Source organism: Dermacentor variabilis, unplaced genomic scaffold, assembly GCF_050947875.1.
Source record: "Dermacentor variabilis isolate Ectoservices unplaced genomic scaffold, ASM5094787v1 scaffold_56, whole genome shotgun sequence".
In the NCBI taxonomy this organism is placed as follows: Eukaryota; Metazoa; Arthropoda; class Arachnida; order Ixodida; family Ixodidae; genus Dermacentor; species Dermacentor variabilis.
The window spans coordinates 134,127-149,615 of NW_027460764.1; the positions used below are offsets into that span (position 1 = coordinate 134,127).

Below are 15,489 nucleotides of genomic sequence, written 5' to 3' on the forward strand. Positions count from 1 at the left end.
CCATCAGTCAGCCCACAGATGAGGCCCACATCAGTGCTGTCAGTGTGCTGTACAAATTGCAGAAGCACAGCCTACAAGCTTGTCTGCCTTAGTGTGATCGCACCAATGAACGAAAACCAACGAATCAAGTTTGTTTCGTGCCGAGAACAGTTGCCTCATGCTGGATTTTCCTACAATTCTTTCTAAGCACAGATAATGCTTGGTTTGTTGTGTAGGCATGTAAATAATGAAAAGGCCTGCATCACTATCTCTTAAAAAAATCATGTAACAAAGCACGTACAGTACACAGGTGCAGTGTCTATCACATACGATTTCGTGCAGTAGAGGCTACATCGGATAAACCGGCTAATGTATAAATGACTGGCAGCGTGACCAAGCAAACTTGATGCGTGGGTCAGTTAGCAGTGGTAGTGCACTCCTCTCGGCGCACATGCACCTATGTTTGAAAGCTGCTTGATCGTGACAAAATATAAAGACAAAAGCGCTGGAGAGATATCTGAGGCTTTTCTTATATGTATGACGAGGAACCTAGCACTAGCTCCCCAAGCAGAGAATTACTAGACAGTGAAACTGCTTCTTATCATTGTAAAACAAGTGTCACGCTCACCATGTGATGCATCCTTTTCGTTTCTGTGCGAACAGCATGTATTCAGATCTATTCTCCCCCTTTCACCTTTTGCACAATATCACTGTGCGAGCAATAATACTGAACTGTTAGTAGCAGTCTGTCATGTTGCCTCCTTTCTTTCCTTGTGAATTGTGTGCTAAATAAGGCTTTTTTTGGTTAAAGAGTGTTAGTTTAACACATGAACTAGCGCCATGGCACTTTGCAATAAAGGAGTTATAATTATCTAAAAATATGTCCATGCAGAACAGTGTCAAAAGAACACCTTAAAGAAAGAACATGAGCGTATCTATCATAAAGACCAATCCTTGTCTTTTTTCCTTAACATAATTTTCAATACCGATATTGAAGTACAAGCTCACCATATTATATCACCTTGTCAATGAAGCAAGGCACAATGGTGCCCAACTGTCGCGGGACCAACTTGGATGTGGAGATCAGCGCAGATCAGCAACATAGCATGGTCTGTTTACACTTCTTCTCCAGGTCCAGCAATACCTATAGCAGCTATAAAACAAGTGAGCTTAGAATCAGAAGCGAAACAATATAAAAAGTGACACTGAACAACGCAACTGTCGTTGAGCATAAATAGGATCGAAATGCTGACATTATGCCCATAAGTAACTTCACTTTGAGCAACAAAGCATCCAATTTAAGAAAGATTATATGTATGAGCTATCTATGTGAGAAAGATTAATCGAACGCCCTCTATTTGCCATACCCCTCCCTTTATGCATGGATGTCTTCCTGACTGAGTGAACTGGGCTGATCCCAAGTATAGTGTAATTAAAGTTTGTCACTTGGTGGGCTAATCCCGATACCATTGCATGACTTGTACAATAATTTTAATGTGTATTGTAATGCTGGCCATCCTGCAGGCACTGCAACATTATAGCACCCATAAGGCTAATGGTATTACCTGATAAGGTTAACTAGTAAGTGTCCCCAGAAGCATAACTCGGCATGTATACTCGGAGGCCATTATTATAAGAGAAGCAATACCAGAGGTGAAGCTTTATCCTGTGCCATATGCAAAATGGCTGAGCACACCCAGCTTTTTGGTTACATTCTCACTTGTGACCACTGCAACAGGCTGACTGACATGCGTAACCAGCAGTTTGTAGGACCACATTTTCATAACCTGCAATTTTTTTTACATCTGAAGAGATCAGCCTCAAGCTCCATGATGCGCTGCACTCGAGAAGCATTATAAACTGGCAACATTTAAATGCTATGCTGCATGGTTTGTTGCATGCTTTAGGAATTTACTTATTTATTATACACATAGCTCATAGGCTCCAGTTGGAGTATTGCATGAGGTGGCAAGAAAACAAATTCTGAACTAACAAGGAGAACATTCAACAAAACAAGTCAGACCAAAGAAGAAAAAATAACATACTCTCATAATAGGACTATGTATCTGGCAGCTAGCTTATAAAAAAGACAATTAGGAATGTTTTACTACTGGTAGCGCTTTAGGGGATGGAATGTAGAATTCCAAGCTTCGTACACTTTTAAGCCACCTTTCGTGGCTTTTTGTTTTGAAGTCCTATTCTCTGTACTATTATAGAAATGAATACCCCCTCCAAAATTAAACGAAGAAAAACATGTAATGCACAGTAATGTAACACAATAATGTAATGCACAACAGTGAATACTTAGAAAAATGTAATTAAGAACATGGAGTCTATGTGGGCACAGATGTTAGAAGTCTACATGAAAGCATAATAATAAAGGTGGGCAAAGCATTTATGCTTTTGTCGGGCAACCTGCAGCAAGACATACAGTTAAAAGGATATGCATGCCTCACAACACAGTCCCTAAAAATATCTGTCACAATACAGTGAGTAGGTACATCATGCATATCTACAATAGCCCCTAATTAAATTTAACTCAGAGGTTGCTACCTATGTAACTTGATCAAACTGAAGGTGGGCCAAATTCTAAATATACGATTCAAGTAGACAGAAAATGGACATATGAAAATGCATCTACAGCAAAAGTGTTGTACATTATGTCATACCTGCCAACCTGTGAACATAATATTTTGTAAAAATGCTGCAGACACTAAATTCTTTGTTGGGGACATAGCACACATTATTTTAAAGCTTGCTCTCAGCACCCCCATTGTTGCATACACACACACATTATTAATAAAGGGAAAATCGCACATCTACCCACTCGTTGCAATTGCTACAAAAGAAACCCGTACGGATTCCTCGAAAGGAAAGCCTCACATTTGAAAAAAAGAAACCGTCCAGGTCTGGGACTCAAACCCGGGACCACCGCCTTTCCGGGACAGCCGCTTTACCATCTAAGATAACCAGGCGGCTAGCAGATGGCCCGGCGAAGTCGAATTTGTCGACAACATGAAGCAAAGGCAAGGGTCTGACGTAATAGTTCTGCGGAAACGCGCAAGGTGTAGAGAAGTAATGAATAAAGGGGAAAAAAATATTACGTCAAACCCTTGCCTTTGCTTCGTGTTGTCAACTAATTCGACTTCGCCCTGCCATGTGCTAGCCACCTGGTTATCTCAGATGGTAGAGTGGCTGCCTCGGAAAGGCGGTAGTCCCGGGTTCGAGTCCCGGACCAGGACGAATTTTTCTTCAACCTGTGCGGCTTTCCTTTTGAGGAACACATACGGGTTTCCTTTGTAGCAAATGGTACGAGCGTGTGGATGTCTGATTTTCCCTTTATTAATTACTTCTCTCCACCTCGTGTGTTTGCGCAGAACTATTATGTCACACACACATTATCAACCATTATTTAACTTGTCGTGCAGCACAAAAAGCAGCAGCGAACTTGAAACCAGTAACTGACAACATTGTTTTTTTTAGACTACAGAGCTTTACGCTGCTTCAGGAATTTATCTGACCAAACTTCCCAAAAGCAAGTGCCCCTCTGATGTACTCGTTAGAGATATTGCATCGTTAATAATAAAGCAGTACAAGTACCATTACAATTAATTTTTTACATGCATTTTAACAATGTCATGCCATCAATCTCTCAACAGCTTCAAAACATCTTAACCAACACAACTTCATTGTCTTTCTAAAGTGACATTCATAAAATTGTAAAATGAGCCCACATTTGTAAACCCACGCAAAATTCAGGAGAGTTTCCAAACATGGATGATACCAACAAAATCTGCAGCTCGTGTAAGTGGCAGCAACTGCTTTGCACACACCTTGTCACAGCATGCACATCAGGTACTTTTCCGTGCTGTTGAGGCTGCAGAAGTGCCGCAGGTGCATATGTGGAGGTGCCTCTGGTTCACAAAATCTTGCCATCCCTAAAAAATAATAAATGCTTAATTTATTGTAATCCCTGCTGAAACTGCAAACTTGTGATATAAAAAGATCACGTCACATTTTGAAAAAAGTCTCATACAACCAGTTACATGAAGCTGCAACTGGTTGTGCAAATATCTGATTGTAACATCACAGGCGGTTAAATAACGCGTAAATCGAACTGTAGCAAACATGAATCTACTATGAAAAGATATACACAAACGTACAGCTGTATAACGTGAAATGTGAATTGTACTATCAAAAAATTCCGTAGGATATGAAAAGCGTTCCAAAACCTAATTTGTTTATGCGGCGCAACAAAGCACTGCTCCCAAAGGACGATGCGCTCAAAATTACAACAGACCACCTCTTTTTCTGGAGAGACAATACAGAAAAGAGAAAGATTTTTCGATCAAAAAGAAACATTGCTTATGTAATTTCGGCTTCTCTGCAAGATCGGAACCCTTTACAAGTACACGAAAACACACAGGACATAAATACACGTCATCTGACGACACTCTATAAACAGAAGAATTTCCATACAAGCTAAAAATCGGGCCATGCGTCGACGAAGGAATCGGGTGCTATCTCGCGCAGCTGTTAGCTGTGAAGACGACACATCGACGTACTACTTCTAGAAATGCCTATACCATTTCTCAATGAAAAATTATGTACACAAACAATAACTTTCTTTGCTTGAATTTTTGTGCCCATTTATATCAAAGAACCACGCGCGCTAGCGTGCTTCATAGGTGAAAGTAAATAAACCACAGATAGAGCTGTTGGTAATATGAATACGTTTTAGGGCAATTTCCATGGAACTTTTTGCTAAATGTGCACTGCGGCATGAAGAACAACCATTTGAAAAGCACATTTATAATTCTTACTGCTTTACGAATCCGGATTCGGTTGTTGTACGGATCTTGCGATACGTACAACAGCGCACACTTCACGAACCATAGACAGGAAGAATGCGCGCAAGCGCCGGACTTACCTTTCTCGGCGTACTCGGAAAACGCTCCTTCTAGTGTCACAGGTGCCGCGGCATCGACTGCACCAACGGTTCTTCCGGCGCACGCAGTTGAATTGCGGATCAACTACAGGACGTAAGAGCACAACTTTCACCAAATTCTTCCGTACAGTGCGATACGATGCGACAGTGCCAGAGGAGGAGATCCTTTTCATGAGCCCGGAACAAAGGAAGCGCGAAGGGTCATATCTTCGACATCGGCGCACCACACGAAGAATACTGCGGGCTACATTACGCGGTCCCAGGGGTTTTGTGATTCTCAATGCATACAAAATGCACCACAATTTCTCTCGGCACAGCGTACACACGAATAAACAACTACATCGGACGGCGTCAATACACAGCAAGCACTCACATGTAGCGACAACTGCAGACGGCAAAATAATATCACCTGTAACTTTACCGGCGCTACCTGTGGTGCCATCTGTAGGCCGCCACGGAAAGCGACCGTGCTTTCGGTGATCGCATGGATGGTGACGGCGTTGTATTTCGATGTTATGCGAGTCGTACAGCGTCTTGTACGACGTGTTTCAGCAACGTTGCTTTTAATAGAGAGGACAGCAATCTGCGCATACGCGGTATAAACGTCTTACCCACTTGAAAAACACAACAGGAAATTTTCAGTCTGTCGAATTTTGGGACGTTGTGACTGTCGTTCTGTTCTCTGTAGTGTGACGTCCTGTAGTCGAAAATTCTGTAGTTTCTGATCAATATTTGATGAAAAATTGACAGAGACCACTTTAAGGATATGTAAAATTATTAATACGAAAAAAAAATTAAAAAAAAGAAGTAGAGAAAAAAATGCTTTCGCCTACGATTCGAACTTCGGATCTACCCGTCCCGAGACAAGTATCTTACCACTGCACCAAGCCGAGCATAACTGCTATTAAATTGTTTAAGCTATGCCAACAGTGTAAATTGCTGTCTGGGTTGCAGTTTACATTTACATATTAAAAGCCAAGATGCGCTTTCACTTCACCGCGTCAACTGCCGCATCTCTAGATGAGCAACAGTGTTGTTACCATCGACAGGTACATCGTGGAGTGCTAGACCATCGATTTTGCTGTAACGATATCCATATTTGATAAGAAATTCAGAAGTAGACAACGGTGACCGGAGACACTGAGGGTTGTTACTGCTAATTTCGACAGTTGTCTCTTGCTCTTTACACTTTTGAGCTCGCATATAATTCGTGTTCAATGCTATATAGCTACATAAACACTCGTGGGTGAGTCTTCATCCCGACAGAATACTGGCTTCTCACGGCAGCGCTGTACCAGATTAATGAGACCCGAGCGAGACAGCTTTTCACGCAACTTTGTGGAACAATCCAAAACTTCCTTTCCGCTTCGCATAAGCTTGTGCAATATTTCTGGGAAATTAACTAATGTGTCAGTGTAACCGCACATGTAAGTCCACAGGCCTGTGTGCCCCATCTTACCAAATAAAACAAAGCGGATACGCAGCCATTCCCGCAGATGGTATGATTTTGATCAGCGGCCGATTTTGAGGAGGCCGGTAGGGCGTTGCTGGTGCCGCGTCGTCACGGCACAATTATAACAATTGGCCACGTCGACTTTAATACCGGTGTCGGTGCTATCAATATTGCCGCCTTCAGAGAAGCACGATTGAATACCGCGCAAGAGAAAAGTACAGTGTACACCACCGATGCGAAGCTGACATTTTAAAGGGCCGCGACGGAAAGTGCTTCTGTTGCGACTTCAGAACTCTTGGCCGTCGCGACCGAATGTTTCTGTTGCGACGTCAGCATTGCTGTCGTAACGCCAGAAATGTCTGTCGCAACTACAAAAACGTTAGGAACTTCTGTCGTACAACAGAAATTTCTGTAGTTGCAGCAGGAATTCCTGTTGTCTTTTTCAACTGGGCAGGACCGGGAATCGGTTTGAAATTCGCAGCTAGCATATCGCAGTTTGGTCTGTGAATGTTCCGAGGTTGTCACGCAATTTCGGTAGAGCTTGATAATGGCCCCAATTTAGCACTAGGGGCTAAATTGTCAGGATGTAGAACAATAAAAAAGTTCCTCCCCAGTTCTATTCAAGCATTAAACTGGTATGCATGATACCATCCAGTGTGGTTGCCACAAAGCTCCAGATTAAACCAGCTTTTGTGCCAAACAGGCGACCCTATATGGTGCCACTGCGTCCAGTATAAGCCAGTTTAGTTGCGAACAGGGCCCCTGTTATATTTCTGCGTGAACTGGTCGTGCCTATACCTGCTTGCATGCCAAACGGGACCCCGCTCAGCGGTGTTCGTGTGTGAACTGGTCCTGTTTATACCTCTTTGCATGCCAAACGGGACCCCGTTCAGACCTGTTCGTGTGTAAACTGGTCCAGTTTACACCTGTTTGCATGCCAAACGGGACCCCGTTCAGACCTGTTCGTGTGTAAACTGGTCCTGTTTACACCTGTTTGTTGCTAAACAGGTCCCTGTTAAAACCAGTTTAAACCTGTATAACCCAGTTTGAATTTAAATAGGATTTTCTAATAGGGATGTGCATACTTAAAACGCGTTTTGGCAGAAAACCATGTGCGGGTGCTAAAAAGAGCAGCATCGGCATGCTTTTCACGTCGTTTGGTAGAAATCCACGTGCGCGTTCTGCCAAAAGCACCATTTGCATGCATATCGTGTGGTTTTGCAGAAAACTGCGTCCGCGTCTATCAAAAGATGCATGTGCATGCTTAAAACGCGTTTTGGCACAAATCCATGTGCGGGTGCTAAAAAGAGCAGCATCGGCATGCTTTTCACGTCATTTGGTAGAAATCCACGTTTCACGTTCTGCCAAAAGCACCATTTGCATGCATATCATGTGGTTTTGCAGAAAACTGCGTCCGCGTCTACAAAATGATGCATGTGCATGCTTAAAACGCGTTTTGGCACAAATCCATGTGCGGGTGCTAAAAAGAGCAGCATCGGCATGCTTTTCACGTCGTTTGGCAGAAATCCACGTGCGCGTTCTGCCAAAAGCACCATTTGCATGCATATCGTGTGGTTTTGCAGAAAACTGCGTCCACGTCTACGAAAAGATGCATGTGCATGCTTAAAACGCGTTTTGGCACAAATCCATGTGCGGGTGCTAAAAAGAGCAGCATCGGAATGATTTTCACGTCGTTTGGTAGAAATCCACGTTCGCGTTCTGCCAAAAGCACCATTTGCATGCATATCGTGCGGTTTGGAGAAAACTGAGTCCGCGTCTACCAAAAGATGCATGTGCATGCTTAAAACGCGTTTTGGCACAAATCCATGTGCGGGTGCTAAAAAGAGCAGCATCGGCATGCTTTTCACGTCGTTTGGTAGAAATCCACGTGCGCGTTCTGCCAAAAGCACCATTTGCATGCATATCGTGTGGTTTTGCAGAAAACTGCGTCCGCGTCTACCAAAAGATGCATGTGCATGCTTAAAACGCTTTTTGGCACAAATCCATGTGCGGGTGCTAAAAAGAGCAGCATCGGCATGCTTTTCACGTCGTTTGGTAGAAATCCACGTGCGCGTTCTGCCAAAAGCACCATTTGCATGCATATCGTGCGGTTTTGCAGAAAACTGCGTCCGCGTCTACCAAAACATGCATGTGCATGCTTAAAACGCGTTTTGGCACAAATCCATGTGCGGGTGCTAAAAAGAGCAGCATCGGCATGCTTTTCACGTCGTTTGGTAGAAATCCACGTGCGCGTTCTGCCAAAAGCACCATTTGCATGCATATCGTGTGGTTTTGCAGAAAACTGCGTCCGCGTCTACCAAAAGATGCATGTGCATGCTTAAAACGCGTTTTGGCACAAATCCATGTGCGGGAGCTAAAAAGAGCAGCATCGGCATGCTTTTCACCTCGTTTGGTAGAAATCCACGTGCGCGTTCTGCCAAAAGCACCATTTGCATGCATATCGTGTGGTTTTGCAGAAAACTGCGTCCGCGTCTACCAAAAGATGCATGTGCATGCTTAAAACGTGTTTTGGCACAAATCCATGTGCGGGTGCTAAAAAGAGCAGCATCGGCATGCTTTTCACGTCGTTTGGTAGAAATCCACGTGCGCGTTCTGCCAAAAAGCACCATTTGCATGCATATCGTGTGGTTTTGCAGAAAACTGCGTCCGCGTCTATAAAAAAGATGCATGTGCATGCTTAAAACGCGTTTTGGCACAAATCCATGTGCGCGTGCTAAAAAGAGCAGCATCGGCATGCTTTTCACGTCGTTTGGTAGAAATCCACGTGCGCGTTCTGCCAAAAGCACCATTTGCATGCATATCGTGTGGTTTTGCAGAAAACTGCGTCCGCGTCTACCAAAACATGCATGTGCATGCTTAAAACGAGTTTTGGCACAAATCCATGTGCGGGTGCTAAAAAGAGCAGCATCGGCATGCTTTTCACCGTCGTTTGGTAGAAATCCACGCGCGCGTTCTGCCAAAAGCACCATTTGCATGCATATCGTGTGGTTTTGCAGAAAACTGCGTCCGCGTCTACCAAAAGATGCATGTGCATGCTTAAAACGCGTTTTGGCACAAATCCATGTGCGGGTGCTAAAAAGAGCAGCATCGGCATGCTTTTCACGTCGTTTGGTAGAAATCCACGTGCGCGTTCTGCCAAAAGCACCATTTGCATGCATATCGTGTGGTTTTGCAGAAAACTGCGTCCGCGTCTACCAAAAGATACATGTGCATGCTTAAAACGCCTTTTGGCACAAATCCATGTGCGGGTGCTAAAAAGAGCAGCATCGGCATGCTTTTCACGTCGTTTGGTAGAAATCCACGTGCGCGTTCTGCCAAAAGCACCATTTGCATGCATATCGTGTGGTTTTGCAGAAAACTGCGTCCGCGTCTACCAAAAGATGCATGTGCATGCTTAAAACGCGTTTTGGCACAAATCCATGTGCGGGTGCTAAAAAGAGCAGCATCGGCATGCTTTTCACGTCGTTTGGTAGAAATCCACGTGCGCGTTCTGCCAAAAGCACCATTTGCATGCATATCGTGTGGTTTTGCAGAAAACTGCGTCCGCGTCTACCAAAAGATGCATGTGCATGCTTAAAACGCGTTTTGGCACAAATCCATGTGCGGGAGCTAAAAAGAGCAGCATCGGCATGCTTTTCACCTCGTTTGGTAGAAATCCACGTGCGCGTTCTGCCAAAAGCACCATTTGCATGCATATCGTGTGGTTTTGCAGAAAACTGCGTCCGCGTCTACCAAAAGATGCATCTGCATGCTTAAAAACGCGTTTTGGCACAAATCCATGTGCGGGTGCTAAAAAGAGCAGCATCGGCATGCTTTTCACGTCGTTTGGTAGAAATCCACGTGCGCGTTCTGCCAAAAGCACCATTTGCATGCATATCGTGTGGTTTTGCAGAAAACTGCGTCCGCGTCTACCAAAAGATGCATGTGCATGCTTAAAACGCGTTTGGCACAAATCCATGTGCGGGTGCTAAAAAGAGCAGCATCGGCATGCTTTTCACGTCGTTTGGTAGAAATCCACGTGCGCGCTCTGCCAAAAGCACGATTTGCATGCATATCGTGTGGTGTTGCAGAAAACTGCGTCCGCGTCTACCAAAAGATGCATGTGCATGCTTAAAACGCGTTTTGGCACAAATCCATGTGCGGGTGCTAAAAAGAGCAGCATTGGCATGCTTTTCACGTCGTTTGGTAGAAATCCACGTGCGCGTTCTGCGAAAAGCACCATTTGCATGCATATCGCGTGGTTTTGCAGAAAACTGCGTCCGTGTCTATCAAAAGATGCATGTGCATGCTTTAAAACGCGTTTTGGCACAAATCCATGTGCGGGTGCTAAAAAGAGCAGCATCGGCATGCTTTTCACGTCGTTTGGTAGAAATCCACGTGCGCGTTCTGCCAAAAGCACCATTTGCATGCATATCGTGTGGTTTTGCAGAAAACTGCGTCCGCGTCTACCAAAGATGCATGTGCATGCTTAAAACGAGTTTTGGCACAAATCCATGTGCGGGTGCTAAAAAGAGCAGCATCGGCATACTTTTCACGTCGTTTGGTAGAAATCCCCGTGCGCGTTCTGCCAAAACCACCATTTGCATGCATATCGTGCGGTTTTGCAGAAAACTGCGTCCGCGTCTACCAAAAGATGCATGTGCATGCTTAAAACGCGTTTTGGCACAAATCCATGTGCGGGTGCTAAAAGAGCAGCATCGGCATGCTTTTCACGTCGTTTGGTAGAAATCCACGTGCGCGTTCTGCCAATAGCACCATTTGCATGCATATCGTGCGGTTTTGCAGAAAACTGCGTCCGCGTCTACCAAAAGATGCATGTGCATGCTTAAAACGCGTTTTGGCACAAATCCATGTGCGGGTGCTAAAAAGAGCAACATCGGCATGCTTTTCACGTCGTTTGGTAGAAATCCACGTGCGCGTTCTGCCAAAAGCACGATTTTCATGCATATCGTGTGGTTTTGCAGAAAACTGCGTCCGCGTCTACCAAAAGATGCATGTGCATGCTTAAAACGCGTTTTGGCACAAATCCATGTGCGGGTGCTAAAAAGAGCAGCATCGGCACGCTTTTCACGTCGTTTGGTAGAAATCCACGTGCGCGTTCTGCCAAAAGCACCATTTGCATGTATATCGTGTGGTTTTCCAGAAAACTGCGTCCGCGTCTACCAAAAGATGCATGTGCATGCTTAAAACGCGTTTTGGCACAAATCCATGTGCGGGTGCTAAAAAGAGCAGCATCGGCATGCTTTTCACGTCGTTTGGTAGAAATCCACGTGCGCGTTCTGCAAAAGCACCATTTGCATGCATATCGTGTGGTTTTGCAGAAAACTGCGTCCGCGTCTACCAAAAGATGCATGTGCATGCTTAAAAAGCTTTTTGGCACAAATCCATGTGCGGGTGCTAAAAAGAGCAGCATCGGCATGCTTTTCACGTCGTTTGGTAGAAATCCACGTGCGCGTTCTGCCAAAAGCACCATTTGCATGCATATCGTGCGGTTTTGCAGAAAACTGCGTCCGCGTCTACCAAAACATGCATGTGCATGCTTAAAACGCGTTTTGGCACAAATCCATGTGCGGGTGCTAAAAAGAGCAGCATCGGCATGCTTTTCACGTCGTTTGGTAGAAATCCACGTGCGCGTTCTGCCAAAAAGCACCATTTGCATGCATATCGTGTGGTTTTGCAGAAAACTGCGTCCGCGTCTACCAAAAGATGCATGTGCATGCTTAAAACGCGTTTTGGCACAAATCCATGTGCGGGAGCTAAAAAAGAGCAGCATCGGCATGCTTTTCACCTCGTTTGGTAGAAATCCACGTGCGCGTTCTGCCAAAAGCACCATTTGCATGCATATCGTGTGGTTTTGCAGAAAACTGCGTCCGCGTCTACCAAAAGATGCATGTGCATGCTTAAAACGCGTTTTGCACAAATCCATGTGCGGTGCTAAAAAGAGCAGCATCGGCATGCTTTTCACGTCGTTTGGTAGAAATCCACGTGCGCGTTCTGCCAAAAAGCACTATTTGCATGCATATTCGTGTGTTTTGCAGAAAACTTGCGTCCGCGTCTATAAAAAAGATGCATGTGCATGCTTAAAACGCGTTTTGGCACAAAATCCATGTGCGCGTGCTACAAAGAGCAGCATCGGCATGCTTTTCACGTCGTTTGGTAGAAATCCACGTGCGCGTTCTGCCAAAAGCACCATTTGCATGCATATCGTGTGGTTTTGCAGAAAACTGCGTCCGCGTCTACCAAAAGATGCATGTGCATGCTTAAAACGAGTTTTGGCACAAATCCATGTGCGGGTGCTAAAAAGAGCAGCATCGGCATGCTTTTCACGTCGTTTGGTAGAAATCCACGTGCGCGTTCTGCCAAAAGCACCATTTGCATGCATATCGTGTGGTTTTGCAGAAAACTGCGTCCGCGTCTACCAAAAGATGCATGTGCATGCTTAAAACGCTTTTTGGCACAAATCCATGTGCGGGTGCTAAAAAGAGCAGCATCGGCATGCTTTTCACGTCGTTTGGTAGAAAACCACGTGCGCGTTCTGCCAAAAGCACCATTTGCATGCATATCGTGCGGTTTTGCAGAAAACTGCGTCCGCGTCTACCAAAAGATGCATGTGCATGCTTAAAACGCGTTTTGGCACAAATCCATGTGCGGGTGCTAAAAAGAGCAGCATCTGCATGCTTTTCACGTCGTTTGGTAGAAATCCACGTGCGCGTTCTGCCAAAAGCACCATTTGCATGCATATCGTGTGGTTTTGCAGAAAACTGCGTCCGCGTCTACCAAAAGATGCATGTGCATGCTTAAAACGCGTTTTGGCACAAATCCATGTGCGGGAGCTAAAAAGAGCAGCATCGGCATGCTTTTCACGTCCTTTGGTAGAATCCACGTGCGCGTTCTGCCAAAAGCACCATTTGCATGCATATCGTGTGGTTTTTGCAGAAAACTGCGTCCGCGTCTACCAAAAGTTGCATCTGCATGCTTAAAACGCGTTTTGGCAAGAATCCATGTGCGGGTGCTAAAAAGAGCAGCATCGGCATGCTTTTCACGTCGTTTGGTAGAAATCCACGTGCGCGTTCTGCCAAAAGCACCATTTGCATGCATATCGTGTGGTTTTGCAGAAAACTGCGTCCGCGTCTACCAAAAGATGCATGTGCATGCTTAAAACGAGTTTTGGCACAAATTCATGTGCGGGTGCTAAAAAGAGCAGCATCGGCATGCTTTTCACGTCGTTTGGTAGAAATCCACGTGCGCGTTCGGCCAAAAGCACCATTTGCATGCATATCGTGTGGTTTTGCAGAAAACTGCGTCCGCGTCTACCAAAAGATGCATGTGCATGCTTAAAACGAGTTTTGGCACAAATTCATGTGCGGGTGCTAAAAAGAGCAGCATCGGCATGCTTTTCACGTCGTTTGGTAGAAATCCACGTGCGCGTTCTGCCAAAAGCACCATTTGCATGCATATCGTGTGGTTTTGCAGAAAACTGCGTCCGCGTCTACCAAAAGATGCATGTGCATGCTTAAAACGCGTTTTGGCACAAATCCATGTGCGGGTGCTAAAAAGAGCAGCATCGGCATGCTTTTCACGTCGTTTGGTAGAAATCCACGAGCGCGTTCGGCCAAAAGTACCATTTGCATGCATATCGTGTGGTTTTGCAGAAAACTGCGTCCGCGTCTACCAAAATATGCATGTGCATGTTTAAAACGCGTTTTGGCACAAATCCATGTGCGGGTGCTAAAAAGAGCAGCATCGGCATGCTTTTCACGTCCTTTGGTAGAAATCCACGTGCGCGTTCTGCCAAAAGCACCATTTGCATGCATATCGTGTGGTTTTGCAGAAAACTGCGTCCGCGTCTACCAAAAGTTGCATCTGCATGCTTAAAACGCGTTTTGGCACAAATCCATGTGCGGGTGCTAAAAAGAGCAGCATCGGCATGCTTTTCACGTCGTTTGGTAGAAATCCACGAGCGCGTTCGGCCAAAAGTACCATTTGCATGCATATCGTGTGGTTTTGCAGAAAACTGCGTCCGCGTCTACCAAAATATGCATGTGCATGTTTAAAACGCGTTTTGGCACAAATCCATGTGCGGGTGCTAAAAAGAGCAGCATCGGCATGCTTTTCACGTCGTTGGTTAGAAATCCACGTGCGCGTTCTGCCAAAAAGCACTATTTGCATGCATATCGTGTGGTTTTGCAGAAAACTGCGTCCGCGTCTATAAAAAAGATGCATGTGCATGCTTAAAACGCGTTTTGGCACAAATCCATGTGCGCGTGCTAAAAAGAGCAGCATCGGCATGCTTTTCACGTCGTTTGGTAGAAATCCACGTGCGCGTTCTGCCAAAAGCACCATTTGCATGCATATCGTGTGGTTTTGCAGAAAACTGCGTCCGCGTCTACCAAAAGATGCATGTGCATGCTTAAAACGAGTTTTGGCACAAATCCATGTGCGGGTGCTAAAAAGAGCAGCATCGGCATGCTTTTCACGTCGTTTGGTAGAAATCCACGTGCGCGTTCTGCCAAAAGCACCATTTGCATGCATATCGTGTGGTTTTGCAGAAAACTGCGTCCGCGTCTATAAAAAAAGATGCATGTGCATGCTTAAAACGCGTTTTGGCACAAATCCATGTGCGCGTGCTAAAAAGAGCAGCATCGGCATGCTTTTCACGTCGTTTGGTAGAAAACCACGTGCGCGTTCTGCCAAAAGCACCATTTGCATGCATATCGTGCGGTTTTGCAGAAAACTGCGTCCGCGTCTACCAAAAGATGCATGTGCATGCTTAAAACGCGTTTTGGCACAAATCCATGTGCGGGTGCTAAAAAGAGCAGCATCTGCATGCTTTTCACGTCGTTTGGTAGAAATCCACGTGCGCGTTCTGCCAAAAGCACCATTTGCATGCATATCGTGTGTTTTGCAGAAAACTGCGTCCGCGTCTACCAAAAGATGCATGTGCATGCTTAAAACGCGTTTTGGCACAAATCCATGTGCGGGAGCTAAAAAGAGCAGCATCGGCATGCTTTTCACGTCCCTTTGGTAGAAATCCACGTGCGCGTTCTGCCAAAAGCACCATTTGCATGCATATCGTGCGGTTTGCAGA

General features: G+C 45.1%; 1 long non-coding RNA gene across 1 annotated transcript; it reads right to left on the bottom strand.

Moving 5' to 3' along the window:
- Positions 1-807: 807 nt before the first annotated feature.
- LOC142569076 (uncharacterized) lies at positions 808-5,213 on the bottom strand. Its single transcript, XR_012825636.1, has 3 exons — positions 4,910-5,213; positions 3,813-3,917; positions 808-1,132 (listed from the first exon to the last, which is right to left on the bottom strand). It is a non-coding gene; the product is annotated as an uncharacterized LOC142569076 (long non-coding RNA).
- Positions 5,214-15,489: the final 10,276 nt, after the last annotated feature.